At 43.6% G+C, this 15,580-nt stretch overlaps 1 protein-coding gene across 3 annotated transcripts in view; it reads right to left on the bottom strand.

The window, feature by feature from the left end:
* The window catches only part of CHRM3 (cholinergic receptor muscarinic 3), a 502,834-nt gene that overhangs the window by 263,731 nt on the left and 223,523 nt on the right, over positions 1-15,580 (bottom strand). For all 3 annotated transcript variants that reach the window (XR_006608794.1, XM_004774777.2, XM_004774773.2), the window contains exon 3: positions 14,897-14,959. The gene's annotated coding sequence lies outside the window, so the exon portion shown is untranslated. The remainder of the gene's footprint in view (positions 1-14,896; positions 14,960-15,580) is intronic.

Here is a 15,580-nt window from a genome sequence, read left to right as displayed (position 1 = left end):
ACAATAGAACTTATAATTAGCAAACTACCATAAGTCTCAGAGTATGACACATCAAAAGAATTCTTCCTTTTTCTCTTTTCCCTACACAAGGACATAAAAATAGAACAAGTAACTAGTATATTTTCTCTGATACTCACACTACCTTAAAAAAATATATGGAAACCTGGAGCTTGGCAACAGCAACTGTAAGGTGAGTGAATTATATTTTCCTCTAATATCGAGGCTTCTTGCTGACAGGGAGGAGTCCTGTTCCAAAGGCCACTGTTCGAAACTGTCTTTCCTTTCAGTCCCACTGTTACAAATCCAGGGCCTGGTTACTTTTCCTGGGCCACAAATATGGATTTGGTCTCCCTAACTTCTTCCTGATTTGAACCAAATCACACAGAGATGCCAGATACATGTTCTGAAACACGTTCCTGATCACGTCATTCCCCCAATCCCCAAGAGTGCATGACTGGCCATCGCAGAGAAATGAGGAGCTGAGCCATCGAGGTCCTTCAAAATCGGATGCCTGCCTACCTTCACAACAGACTCTCCCTCTCCAGCCCTGTGCAATCTGGAGCTTTCTTCATTGTTCCTTTAGACACCTCAACATTTTCTGACTCATTTTTCCTAGGCTGTTTCCTCCACGAAGACAGCAACTCCCTCTCAAGAGTCTATCCATCCCTCAAAGCCAACCATAAAAATCTTCTTTCTCAGAAGCTCTGCTGACACCCAACCAGAGGCCATCATTCCCTCCTGTGATCCTCTTTAGAAACTGTCCTCTAGGTCCGCTTACTGAATTTATGTTACTCTTCCAGTGAATGTATCTCTTTTTCTGCTGTGACATAAGGTAAAAAGCAAAACGTTTAGGTAGCTCTTGAAAATCTAGGTCATATTTTTCAGGAACAATCTTTCTGGGATGTTTCTACAGAGGCTTCTGTCTTGGAAGATGAAACTAGCTTCCTGCCCTCCCTATTGGCTTCTAGAACCCACCTTGTCTCTTCCTATCAAAAGGAAATGCCTCCTCAGTCGCTGCACCACACATTACTAGCAAATGACGAAATTTAGCACCTGAGGGTGGTTGTTCAGCCTCTTACCCAAGATGATTCTTCCCAGTTGGGCTCCGTTATGCTGCATCCTCCATACGAGCTCTTTGAACAAGGAACAATATACTCTCTTATGGATCACTCCCCCTTGTTTTCACAACCCAAAGGCAGGTTAATATGGCCATCCCATGCCTCTGGGGAGGACAAGGAAGCTCAAAGAGGATAGCTGACTTGTTCATAGGAATGTACAAGAAAAAAACATTTGGTGGCCGAAGGAGACTCAGAGAAACCATCAGATCTACTCGCAAGTTGCTGCTGAGTCTAAGACTGGGAACGGAGAGACAGAGATCATGGGGAGAACTCTTCTTCCTCACCATTTCCTTATCCTTCAGTTCAGCAGAAGGGAAATAATAAAAGTAGCTCACGTTTATCGAGTGTTTACTAAAGGGTGGGCACTACACATTTTACACGTAATGATCTCATTTACGTGAGATGACGATATTTATGAGATAGCTCTAACTGCAGGGGGCAGACGATGAAACGGTGTCAGAAAATCAGCTTGACCCAGGTGGAAATGAGATTTGAGCCCAAGTCCCTTTGCCTTAAAGCCCATGTTTCTAAATGCCAGACTAATACCTCTCAAATTTTATTCAAGATTGAATGCCACGTGCCTAGAGAACTTGTTAATGGCAGATTCTGGTTCAGTAGGGCTGCTGTGGGGTCTAAGATTCTGCATTTACAGTAAGTTCCCAGGTGATGCTGAAGCCTGTGGTCCACGGGTGGTGCTTTAAGTACCCGTTTCTTTATACTCCATTCAGAAAGTGCTAGAGTTATTCACTCAGGTCATGGACATTCCCATTCTGGGGACTATTCTGGGGCAGGGGAAGAAGGAAACACAAAGGATCCTTGATTCTGTCTCAGCCAAACCTACTCCTCAAGTTTCTCTGAACCCCCCTTCACTGTCACTGTGCTATGCTGTATCACCTCCAGCTTTAAATCCTGCCTTCCTTGTGCTTTTGTAGGAATGTTTCCCTTTTGCAGCACATATAACATTATTTCAGGTAATTCTCAAGGATATCATTTGGTACCTTAATCTTTTTCCAACTGTCTGGAACACAATCCCATCTACACTTAGATTATAATGCATTTCAGAATGTCTTGCCTTGTTCATTGATACATCAACTCATATAAATTTCCCTAACTATAGGGGTGCTTTGGTGGCATAGTGGGTTGAGCGTCTGACTCTTGGTTTCGGCTCAGGTCGTGATCTTGGGACTGTGGGATCCAGCCCTGCATCGGGCTCCATGCTCAGAGCAGAGGCTGCTTGAGATTCTCTCTCCCACTCCCTCTGTCCCTCCCAATTCTGCTTGCTCTTTCTCTAAAATAAATGAATAAATCCTTAAAAAATTCCTTAATTATGGGACTATCATTAAGCAAAAATTTTTTAAAAGATTTTATTTATTTATTTGACAGAGATCACAAGTAGGCAGAGAAGGGAGCAGAGAGGGAGAGGGGGAAGCAGGCTCCCCGCTGAGCAGAGATGGAGATGGACACTCGGGTCTCCATCCCAGGACCCTGGGAACATGACCTGAGCCTAAAGAAGAGGTTTTAAGAGCCACCCAGGTGTCCCTCATTAAGCATAATTTTGTATTACATGTGTTTACAAGAAACTAATAGAATGTACTGGATGTTTTTTGTTTGTTTGTTTGTGTTTTTGTTTTCCGAGGTGGAGAACTGGTGTATAAGCCACACAAGTTGCCAACATGGGCTTTATTGGCTCATTTTATTTGTTCTCCATTCTCTAGTAGCTACCATGTCCCAGGCACTGTGCTAGGTTTGCCCTTGGATCCTTGTACTTCCATATGAAAATCAAGACATATAATATAAACATTTTTAACATACTATTTTTATATTACATTCATGATACTATGAAATGCAGTATTTTAATTAAGTAGTTCAGTTTACTTAGTTTCAAACATTCTGCATCCTTGTTCAGATGCTCTGATATAATGTGGTAATGTCACTTCCCAATATAAAATCTCATTTCACTAAGATAGCCTCTGCAAATACGTGTTCTGAAATGTGCCTGTCCACATGCGAAATCTCCCCTCGTCTTTACTGAAGTGGAAAGGAATGCATTTTTATAAGTTTATCAGCTTCTAAAGAAAGGCTGGGCCTTGGCTACATCCCTAGGCTTCCATGGGCTTCCATTCTGTTAAAAATTAAAATTCAAAAACTTTGTCTTCAAACCACAAGTCACTTTCTATCTCCCCATCTTCATTGGAATGTCACCAGTGTCCAGATGCCCAGGAAAGATGTCTCTGACACTCACTTAGTTTTCCTTTTCTCTTTAAGCTCCCTTGTTGTGTCCTGGAAACTTTATGTGCAACTTCTTTTTTATTTTCGCAACATTTGTGCGTGCCCAGGGTCCTGGCACAGGAGCCCAGCCAGAGTCCAGTCCAGCCCCTACCACCACCAGCAGTGACAAGGGCCCCGCAGGTGAAGGAAGGTGGCAGCGTCAGGACACAGAGGTCTGTCTGGAAACACCCCTGAGGTCAGTCATTAGGCATATGGCTTGCTTTGTTCTGAGGCGTTCTTCTAAATCCAAACCATTTAAACTCAAGGGAACATGGAGCCCTGCTGCCAAGTCTCTCAGGGCTGGGGAAAAGAGAAAAGTGATAATGCTTCGGAACTGCTTCCTTTTCTGAGCACCACTTTCTATCCATTCTCTGGCAGCCATGACTGTGAAGTCGGCCTTCCTGCCCTGCACCTGCCACAGACATCCCAATCATGGTTCCCTTCCTCCACTTCTCACAGAGCTTTACTCCTGAAACAACCTCTCTCTCATCCATTGTGGGTTTGTCCTCCCTTCTTTCCTCCATCACATCCATCATTCCACAAACAAAATGCCATCCTCGCTGGGTCCCCTTTTATCTGGATCACCACCATGTTTCTGCTCCCTTGTGAGATCAAGGTTGCCTATGACACTGTCTATACAGCCTACTCCTGCTTCCTCACCTCCACCTCTGTTTTGAACCCTATGTCATATCAGCCTTTGATTTCTCTGATGGCCGATATTTCGATAATAAACACTGTACTATTATAATCAAAATACAGTTGACCCTTGACCAACACGGGTTTGAACTGCACAGTTTTGCTGATATACAGATTCTCTTATAGTCCTATAAATGTATCTTCTCTTTCCTTATGATTTTTAAATAACATTTTCTCTTTCCTAGGTCACCTTATCATATGAATACAATATAGAATACAGAACATATGAAATGCATTTTAATCAACTGTTATGTTACTGAGAAGGTTTCAGTAATGTAGTAACAAGTTATAAGTTGTTAAGTTTTTGGAGAGTCAGAAGTTATCCATGCAGGGGGTCAGCACACTTAAGCCCTGTGTTGTTTGAGAGTCAACTGTATATAAAAGTATATTTATAATATGCTATTATATATGGCACTACATACATATTGTAACAAAATACTGTGACTCATTGAAACTGTGTGTATATGTTAGCATTCTCTCTCAGCTTCCTAAATATCACAAATTTATGTATGTCTTGTCCCTTCCTCATTCTTGACACTGAAAGCCTCTCTTCTTCAGGATCTTTTTCTGGAGATGCAAATTTATCACCAGGTCAGCATGAGCCCTCCTCTCTTGCCAGCCACCCCTGTGGTAATCTCTTGCACGCTGACCCATGGAGCTCTCTAATCCTTGGTGAGCAGTCTACCAGCTGGCTTCTGTTTTTCCCCCCACATCTCTGGTTCACTTTCCCTCAATATCACCGTATTCCCTTCTGCCTTCTCCTCTTTAAACTTGCCCCTTTCCAGCTCTCTCAGACTCAACTGAAGAGGAAAGGGAGTTGACTCCCCTCTATCTAGAGCCATTTCTAGGTGTATCATTGGTGTGTCCTATGCTTATTCTCTTTTGTCCACACCCTGGTCATACTTCTTCTCAAAACCACTCCCACTTCAAGATAAATAGTGTGGCCTCGACCACCAAGGAACTGATGGTACAGAGATGCAGATAAAGTTGCACAATCAATGGCAATGGAGAAGGAACCATCTCTAAGATAATGCATTTCCAGAAGACCATGTGGAACAGCTGGTTGAGAACTGGGGAGACAAAATAAGACGAGCTACTCCAGGGGCACCTGGGTGGCTCAATGGGTTAAGCCTCTGCCCTGGGCTCAGGTCATGATCCCAAGGTCCTGGGACGGAGCCTGCTTCCTCTCCTCTCTCTCTGCCTGCCTTTCTACCTACTTGTGATCTCTATCTGTCAAATAAATAAATAAAATCTTGAAGGAAAAAAAAAAGAAGAGCTACTCCAGATAACACTTTGAGGATGAGGATCGGTGGAAATGATCATGGTTAAGTCATGATCTAATACCAGGAGGATGCACCAGGGATCTGGGGGGGAGGGGCGCACAGAGCACAGACCTAAGAGCATCTTTTTTTAAGGGCAGAGAGCAGGGTGGAAGTTGAGAAATGGGAGAAATGAAGTTTGAGAATTAAGCAAAAATTAAAAGACATGATAAGACTAGTTTTGTTTTTTTCTCTTTAAGTCGATAGGGAGTCTATTTCAAACAATGCAACAGTTAACGCTTATTGATGGCTTGCAATGTGCCATTTATTATCTTCACAACACCTCTGTGAGGCAGGTGGTAACTATTTTTTCCACTTTATAAATAAGGAAATTGAGAGCCATAGAAGCTAAGGAATATTGAAGGTCACACAGCTAGTGGCTCAGTTAGAATTCCGATTAGATTTTCACTTGAGAAAGGTAAAGGGATATTTCTGGGTTGCACCTGTACAATGCACATAACTGTAGGACAGAGACGTGGAGACCCAGGGAGCGCAAGAGGGCAGGGATGTTCAGTTCTGCTGTTCTGGTTGTGGAGTTAGGGGGCAAAAACCTGTAGAGAGAGTTGTCTGGCTCAATATACAGATGTGGACTTGGCAAAGATGGCTAAGCTAGAGGCGCAGATTTGAGGTACTGGGCTAAAGGTCATAGTCTAAGCCTGGACTTTAAGTGACATAAGAAGAATTCTGAACAGAGCTTTGTGGGGGTAGGGAAGAGGATGTGCACTTAGGCAGGTGACAGAAGAAGAAAAGAGAGAGAGAAGGAAGGAAGGAAAGAAGGAAGGAGAGAGAGAACAAACTGAGAAGGGGGGAAGAGGTACAATGAGATTCAAGGAGAGGGAGGTTATTTGCAACCAAGGAAAGTGAGATCTTCCAAAAGGCCAATGGCAACAACACTTACAGAGACATCAGGAAAGTTAGGGATCAACCCTTGAAGGGGTTCATCAACTACGAGGAGATCAGTCACTTCTGCAGCAGCATTCCCAGTGAACCGGGGGGACCCAGGGGCCAGGCTGCAGTGAGTTCAGGAAAACAGGGAAGAGGAGGAGACCTGAAGAAAGAATTAGGGTCAGGGAGGGTTGGAGGAAGAGAAGGACTGGACGGGGAGACAGAAATCAAAAGAGAACCTAGCTGGGTGTTGTCTACTTCTTCTTTATGATGAGAATCCATTTTAAATTTACATATGAAAGGGGAATCATCAAAAGAATTGAAAATTGTAGAGAAGCAGGAGAGAGCAAACAGCACGGGGAGGCAGGAAAGAATGAGACTGAGGCTTCTTAGTGCTGTCTTATGAATCTACTCTCCCTTCCCTCCAGGGGGCCGTTTCCTCTTCAGTCTCTATAGTCCTTGTTCCTGATGAAAGTGACTGACCTCTTTTCCCACCTTCCCCGTAGTTCCACACAGTTTTGCCCAGTTAATTTTCCTCCCGTTATTCCCCCGCTCATACTCCTCCAGCAGTACTGATCTTTCAGATAAAACCCAAACTCCTTTAGAATTGCAAAGTCCTTCTCAGTCTGCTCCTCCCTGTCTCTGTCTCTCTCCTTCCTTGGAGCCCACCGTCTCCTGCCCCCCCCACACCAGATATCTGAAGCTGCCCCTGAATTCTGTCCCCTGATTCCTCTGAAATGCCCACAGGTTTCTTTCTTCCCATGTTAAGTCTTACCCTCTCCCAAGTCTCTGTGCATGTCACCCCTTCAACGTCCCCGAAACTAAACAAAAATGTTACCTCTCTTGTTCTGCCCTGGTATGTCATTAGCACATCCTTTTCATGAAGGTGATCTCAAAGCTCACCTAGGTCTATCACTGTGAAAAGCCGCTAAATCTACAGCCCACGACAAGCACTGGGTCAGGATGTCTCTGCTACTTAAACTACTTAGTGATATTCCTTATATCTGGTCTTATATTTAACACTGACATCATTACAAAAATGTGTCTAGCTTTCTCATCCAAACTGGACAGCATGTTCTTTGAGGAAAGAAGCTGTGTATTAAAGCATAGGTACAGATCATCTAAGATTTCTATCTTAGGAACATACAGCAGGAACTGAACAACTATTTTGCTGTAAAGAAAACCGGACAGAATTTGCAGTCTTAGAATAAGAAGAAGCTGTGTGAATGGAATTTTTTTTTTTTCCTCCCCCTGGGATATGCTACATTGTAAATACAGCACATCCAAAGCTTTGGCCTTTTATCACATTATGAGATCTTTGTTTTTTCCAAGTCATTCTTATATGTGCTTCGAATTGATTTCTTCTTCTTTTTCTTTTTCTTTTTTTTTTAGATTTTAATTATTTATTTGAGAGAGAAAGAGAATGAGAGAGAGTGGGCATGAGAGGGCAGAGCTCAGAGGGAGAAGCAGACCCCCTGCTGAGCAGGGAGCCCCAATGTGGGGCTCGATCCCGGGACTCCAGGATCATGACCTGAGCTAAAGTCAGTTGCTCAAACAAATGAGCCACCCAGGCGCCCTGCACTGATTCCTTCTTCTACTTGTACACACGCTGAAAACTGGAAGATTACGCCTCTGGTTGTCACATTCTTTTCTATAATGTTTTTATTGTAACGAGCTCTTTCATTTCTCTTGGAATGTGACTGAACTTCTGTATGTTATGGAGCTATGTCTAAAACCCCTTTTAACTTAAAAAGTGTCACCTACCTAGTTAAAAAGTGTCACCTTCAAACTCAGATTTTTATGAAATGAATGACCTTTACGACTTTACCCGATGACTAGTTGCCAAGAGCTGCTCTTCTGTTACAAGTTTTTATGGTCATCCCATAAGATTTATTTTTGATTCCCATCTCCAGCTACCGTTTGTGTGTTTGTTTCAAATGGGATTCTGTGATATATTTTGATAATTTAATTAACTTTGGGTGGCATTTTCTTTTGCATATAGCATAACACGGGTATTTGTTTCCCAAAGGTTCATTTTTAAAATTTTATTTTTCCTTATTTGGGTGTTCTTTTCCCTTTTATTCAACTGTTCTCTGAGAATGTAGTCATTTTTTTTTTTAATGCACTGCTTTTATTTGGGTCATTTCTGAATACTTTTTCATCTAGTCCCACATAACGTATTGCAGTCTTGCTAGAGAACTAATGGATTAACTACTTCCCCCTAATGTGCTTTTTTGAACCCAGTTATAGGGCTTCCCACATGCGGGGTTCCAGCACCTGGGCGGGGTACCCCCCAGATACTCTCAGAGCTGCTCTGTGGCTGGGGGGGGCCTGGGCGGAGGTGCCACTCCCCCAGAGGGCAGGTGTGGCTGAGCACAGGCTGGTGCTGAGCTCTCACAGGCTGTAAGCCTGATGGAGACACCTGGCCCTGCGGCCACTTCGGGATGCTCTGAGCACAGCCAAGTTGGGCCCTGCCCCCTGGACATCCAACTTAGTGCCCAGCCACAGAGTGAGCTGCTCTCATGCACAAGGGGCTGCGAGCTCTTAGAGGTACACCTGGTAGGACAGACGGCCAAGGGCCCTGATGCAGAACTGGGAGTAAGTGCTTTTCAGGATCCAGGCTGGGGATCTTGGCAGGTGAGGACGGCTCTCTGTGGCAGGTCCTGGTCTCCGTCTTCACCTAAAGCAGATACTTCTGTACAGCACTGCATGCAACCAGGCAGCGGGACCCACTGCCATGTCCCTGTCATGTCCCTGTGGTCTCGTCGTGTCACTGTCTCCTCCTGAGAGCACAGTCGGTATCTGCATCGGCCTCATCGGGGAGCACGTCCGAAATGCCAAAGCTCGGGCCCTCCTCAGCCCTTCCAAATCAGAAGCTGTATTTTAACAGGTGTTTACACATTCGTGTTTGAGAAGTGCTGCATCCAAAGGTTCACTCTGGATTTCCTGTGGCCATGAAATGCCTTCTGCAAGGGAAATGCCCACAAGGAGTCCAGGTTCTTCTAGATCAGCTTTGTATCTGCAGGTCCCCAGAATCCCTTCCAGAGGCTCAGGCCTGCTTACTGCTTCGGGCATAAGCAATCACCAGATGCATCCTTTAGTGCGCCTGGGGCCCAATGGCTGGCCAGAGCACGGCTGTGACCCAGTGGGGAAAGGGGCATGGTAGACTTTCAGGCTGGGGGTCCACCTGAATGGTCCCAGAGCGAGGCCCCTGGAGGAGCAGGGAAGAGCAGGGGTGGAGAGGGGGTGGGCCCAGGGCCCTGAGCCATACTTTTCCTCCTGGTTCCACACATAGGCTCAAGCCCACTTTTGCCTTTTTAGAGGGGGCCAAGCTACATGCATGGCGATGGCTAGCAAAAAAAGTCTATGCTTTTCATGCAGTTTTAAAATACTTGATACTAGGGGAGCCTGGGTGGCTCAGTGGGTTACGCATCTGCATTCGGCCAAGGTCATGATCTCTGGGTCCTGGGATGGAGCCCCATGTCCAGCTCGCTGCTCAGCGGTGAGCCTGTTTCTCCTCTCCCTCTGCCCCTGCCCCAGCTTGTGCATGCTCTCTCTCTCTGTCAAATAAATAAATAAAATCTTAAAAAATATATAAAAAAATACCTCATACTCAAAAAGTTAGGTTGAATTCCAAAATCATTTGCCCTAAGAAATTTCAACATAGTGTTTTTCAGTGAAAGAAAGTAACTGATGTTAGATTCTTTTTTTTTTTTTAAAGATTTTATTTATTCATCAGAGAGAGAGAGAGGGAGAGAGAGTGAGCACAGGCAGACAGAATGGCAGGCAGAGGCAGAGGGAGAAGCAGGCTCCCTGCGGAGCAAGCAGCCCGATGTGGGACTCGATCCCAGGACGCTGGGATCATGACCTGAACGTAAGGCAGCCGCTTAACCAACTGAGCCACCCAGGCATCCCTGCTGTTAGATTCTTAAACAGAATTTCAATTGCAGGAAAGTTTTGAATGGTTATAAACCAGGTTTTAAATTTTCTATCATCTAGTTGTTCCTACAAAGCATAACCCAGAAAATGACTGTCAAAACTCCAGGAAGATCACTGACCAAGAAATACAGGTCACTCTTTCTAACCTAATACCTGATAAGAAGAAGCGATTCATAAATTGACATTCCTCATGAAAACACTTGAGAGTATTTTATTGGAAAATTCTATATAAATTCAGTACTTGATATTGTTCTCAACACTTATTTTCTCTGAATAGTAACAATACACTTTTTTAATCTGCAAAATTCTGTATGGATGCTCTCAAATTCAGTGTAATTTGCCTACCCATATACCACACAAACGTTATGGATGCATAAAAAAAGTGAAAAAAGGTGAGAGGCATGTATCTAGCTAGACAGGGCTGATTAAGAAAAGCTAAGGTGCCCAGAACAGGCAGGATGAAGAATATTCCTTCATATTACATGCAGTATCTCTGGATCACAAAAACCTATTATTTCTTTATTTTATTAGAAATATATCCTTTAATAAAGTACATTTCCTTCCTTTGCACAATTTGAAAAAAAAACAGACTTTTCCCCCTCAACAGATCAGCTTCAAAAATTTTTTTAACATTTTCCTAACATGTAATTATCATCTTCCAAAGACCCAAAAGTGCTGTCAATGTGACTGAAATCAGAATGTAAATATTTTATAAACAGCTGTCAAATCTCAATTGGCAGAAAACAAAAAGGCCCGGAGTTGCTGTAATCCAACCACGAAGCTACATCATTTAATTGACAGATAAGACATTTTTCTCGTTTCCATTTTCCCATCAGCATTTTAATACATTAGCATGGTGTGCCACTCTGGATAGTCACTGTGACAATTTACTTGAAGACGGAATGAATTCTGAAATGCTCTGGGGGAGATGCCGAGCACAGTAACTCAATTCTGTTTCAAGGAACGTTTTTCACACTCGGAGTATTTGGAATGCCTGTTACCAACACGGACTGAATATTGGCATCCAGGGAATATTATCATGCCCATTAAAAAAAAAAAAGGCAAAAGGCTCTTAGCAGTTCAATAATTTATTATTTCATTCTTTGGGGCCTTCACTCAACAAACATTTCTGATTACGTATGTGCCAGGCTTAGTTGATAAATCTAAGTAAGATCTAGAAGATCCACATCTGCCACTCCTCATCATAGACCAAAAATGTGGCTAGGAAGAATACCGAAAGCCATCCCTCCCAGGTTAACTGCTGCCTCTGTGTGCACTGCTGTCCGTCCCTCTTCCCAGAGGGGTTCCTTTCTTTCTCTCTTTTTTTCCCTCCATCTTTACCTTTTTTCCCCCTTCCTTCCTAAGCAATAGACTCATGGGAGACATCTATAAGCACAACATAACTTCTTTTGGGATAACTGACATAGCATTTTCTGCCTCTACATTCATCCATTCAGCAAATATTTATAAAGCTTCTTGGAGGCAACAGGCAGCCCTATAGGCACTGTAGTTTCGACAACACAGACACACACAACGTCCCACTCTCATGGAGCTTGGATCATTCTAGGGCAAGAGATCAACAGCAAACCCTAAACAAACACTCATGGCTGCATTTGTCAGTCTTGCCTAAATCCCTTAAGTTGTAGGGGTAGGTATTTTTACCATAGCGGGGTATTTCACAACAGAAAATGTCTAGTTTTTAGAAGGACTTAAATTTGCATGCCTGGGCTAGTGCTCGTTTCCAGAGAGTGGTTAGGGAAGGCTGCAGCCGCTGAAATGTGAATGGGCAGGGCCCCAGAAAGGGGGCAAGGACACAAAGAAACACTCACAGAATGGTAAGAAGGACAGATGACAGAGTAGGGGAACAAGGAGAAAAGTATTTGATGCATAAGTCATGGCTGTGCATTGGAGTGTGCCCCTTGATGTAGGGGAGTGGAAGGGTCTTGAGCAGGTCTCAAGCAGGAGAGGCAGAGATGTGATGCGGCTTCCCCAGGCAGGGACTGTGGCACATGGAAAGGATTTTGGCAAGGCAAGCACTCCCGTCAGGAGGCCAGGAGGAAGCTCATGCCGTGGTCCAGGCAAGACAGAATGACTTGGGATAGGGTCGTAACAGAAGACATAGAAAGAAATGAGGAGATTCAAGATCTATTTGAAAGAAAGGAAAGAGACAGGAAAATCACTGAACGCAGAGATTCAAAGGCCAAAAGGAAAGCGTGGCTTTAGCAGACACAGCATGTCCCTGTACTTTGCAAAGGAGATCCGACAGGGTAAGCTATTATTTTACACTAAGAGAGTATCAGAATATCTGACTCCCTCAATTTACAAATAAAGAACAAAGGTCCGGAGAGGTGAGATGGCATTTTTAAGGGCAGCAGAGCTGGCTGTCACCTGCACTGCCCCTCTCGTATTTTCCAGCCCAGAGACTTTTCCATTACCCAAGCACCTCCTTCCCTGTCCTTCCCCGACTCAGCTCAGTACCTTATTCAATATTGTGCATGATTTCTTTGGAAAGGAGTTTCTTTACATAATTTATCTTTCACCTGCCTTTTCCCCCCTGAACCCAATAAATATGAGTAAAGTAAGAGACTGTGAGAAAGAGAAGATTTCATATCAAGACTGTAGGTTAAAAGCTGAATTTTGGTGGCCATATTGAGACCATTAGTTCTAAGCGTTTACTTCAAAAAAGAATGAAAGAAAGCAAAAACAATCCACCTTGGAATTCATAGTTCCTTCACCTGCTTTCATAGGCAATTCTAATTCATTTTGATTCCCCACAACCAGACTTTCGCTCTCCTTCCATTTTTCTTTCTTAATGGGGAAGATTCTCAGTTCACTTAGTTTTATAAATGGATAATCTGGTGGGAATTCTGTGTTACCAAAGAGCAAGCGTTCAAAGGGTTGGAGCTGGCAGTGCCACAGACTAGCCAGCAGATGTGATCAGCAACAGCCCGGGGTCCCGCCACACACTGCCAAGATAAGCATCAAGGCAGCGGAGCACTGGGAAGGGCGCCTGACAGGTCCAGTCCAAACCTCGCCCGTAACACCTATGATCACAGGACACAGTTCTCAACATCTCAGCTTCTTCATCTGTAGATGGGGATACTAACACCCGGACAGTACTCCTGCGACGTTAAAGAGGCACGACTAGCACAGCGCCTGGATCTGAATGACCGTGAACTGGCTCTGTCTGTATTCGGCTCTGAGGCTCAGGGGACCTAACCGATCAAGGTCATACCACGGGAGAGCTGATGGTAGGTTCACGAGAACTCAAGAACATCATCAAGGAGTCAAGCTCCTTTAGCCTTCTGCTCCGACATCTCTGGCTGGGGCTTCTGTCTTTGGGACTACGAGATGGGGGCTGTGCTGGGTACTCATCATGGTTTTTACTTCCTGTATTTTATGATGCTTTGAGATCTTAAAAGCTAGCTGCCTAGGGAAAGACTGCCTTTCCCAGAGCTAGCCAGTTCTTAGAGATAGCAAAGGGCGAGGACCGGAGCCCACCTATCACAGGTAAACCCAGCAATCCTAGCTGTATCCTCCTAGCTCTCCTCTCACTCTTACACCCCACACCAGTATTTCCCTAGCACCTGGGACCCAGAGGCCAGAGACAACCTCTACAACCCAGCGCCTACCTACACTCTTCCAAATGGCCAGTTCTCGGCTGTTTGTCCCATTCTGCACAGCTATTCCTGCAGACACTCCCAGTAAAGACTCTCAGACTTCTCCTTCTCTTCTGTCTAACCTGGTGCTTCCTCAGATGGCCCTGGTGGCAGGCAGTGGCCCTTCTCTCAGGATATGTAAGTAATAAGTTCTCCTTTCAATGGCGTTGACTGTGTCATTACTCAGCGGCTCCAAATTTTAGAACAGCTTTCCAGGTAGGTAGATGGAGTCCTCATAAGGAAAATATTTCAAAGAGAGTCTGCTCTTGAAGCCCTGCTCTACTATGTCAGGAAGGGAATAAATTCTGGAGCTCACCGTCTAGAGTTCGTTAGCCAGAGCTGGGTTATGCGGCCTCAATAAAGGAGTCAGGGAAGGCAAAGATTCTAAACTTGGCATTTCACTGTTTTTAAAAACATCAGAATAATAATAGTAATAATGGTATTATTATTATTATTTGGAAGGGAGAAAGGATATTAGGTAGGCTAGTTGCACTGCTGAATGGAGAATGTATTAACAATGTTTAAGGGAGATTAACCTTTTTTTACAATATCACTCTTTATATTCCCTATCAGATTTTTGTATGGCATTTTGGATAAGATGATATAAATCAAGGGATAACATTTAAGCTTCTATGAGTTAGATGAGCTATAAAATTCTATATACACTAAAAATGCAAACATTTTGCATTGATTTCCAATAACCCCATATTGCTATAATTAAGATACAAAGGAATATTTGAAATAAAACAACTTATTTCGTATTTTAACAAACATGCTTTCACTGTAATTTTGTATCTGATCAGCAAATAAGCAAAAACAATATCTTCATTAAGACTCAAAAATCAAGCACTATTGTATAGCTATATTAAGATGCACAGAGAGCAATTAGAAATCATATTGAAAAACACCAATTTAGAAATCCCTATTTCTCATTAATCTATTTCACTGATCAATCCATAAATCCTTTTATTAAAGCAAAGAACTCAACCCTCTCCCCCAACAAAGATCTTACCTTATAGTACCTTAGTGGAAGTTCCAAATGTCATTTATTTGGCCTCTGATCAGAACACAGTTGCTAGAAGAGAATTAAGAAAATGGGGTTAACGTATAGTCTTAGGCGGGGAAAAGTCAGTAGGTTACATAAAAGGATTTGAGGAAATGTCAGAAGATTATAGAATTTTTTAGTGAAAGTGAGCTCATAGATCATGGTGCCTAACCATCTCATGTAACAGATGAGGACACACATGGACGGAGACTGAAGGTTCCTGTCATTGGCAGAAGAAACACATTTATTGACCTTCTACAAAATGCTCTTCCTGTGTGAGTGTGTGTGTGTGTGTATAGTTCGACTCCTCACACCCACCAAAGCTCTGGTCACAGTGAAGGGATCTAAAGCTAGAAACTAGAAGACAGGAAACAATAGACGTTGTACATTCCTTCTTCCGTGTTAATGACGGCATTCTCCTTTTTTCAGCTGGTGGGTTAGTACTATCAACCACCCCTAGAAGCTCCTGTAAGCTACCCTCCCCAGCCGCAATGGAGACACACACACAGACTCATGCACTCACACACAGGGTTAGAGTCAAATCTTAAAGAAATTCCCCAACTCCATTTTGGACACTGGCATTCACATTTTTAAAGGGTACAGAGTCTGACATTTAGGCCAGAACCTTAGGAAAGCTTTTAGAAGGTCGAC

Source organism: Mustela putorius, unplaced genomic scaffold (assembly GCF_011764305.1).
Source record: "Mustela putorius furo isolate JIRA1106 unplaced genomic scaffold, ASM1176430v1.1 tig00001118_pilon_pilon_pilon, whole genome shotgun sequence".
Classification (NCBI taxonomy): Eukaryota; Metazoa; Chordata; class Mammalia; order Carnivora; family Mustelidae; genus Mustela; species Mustela putorius.
The sequence above is the reverse complement of the archived record's forward strand: the minus strand, read 5'-3'. Positions and strand labels throughout refer to the sequence as shown.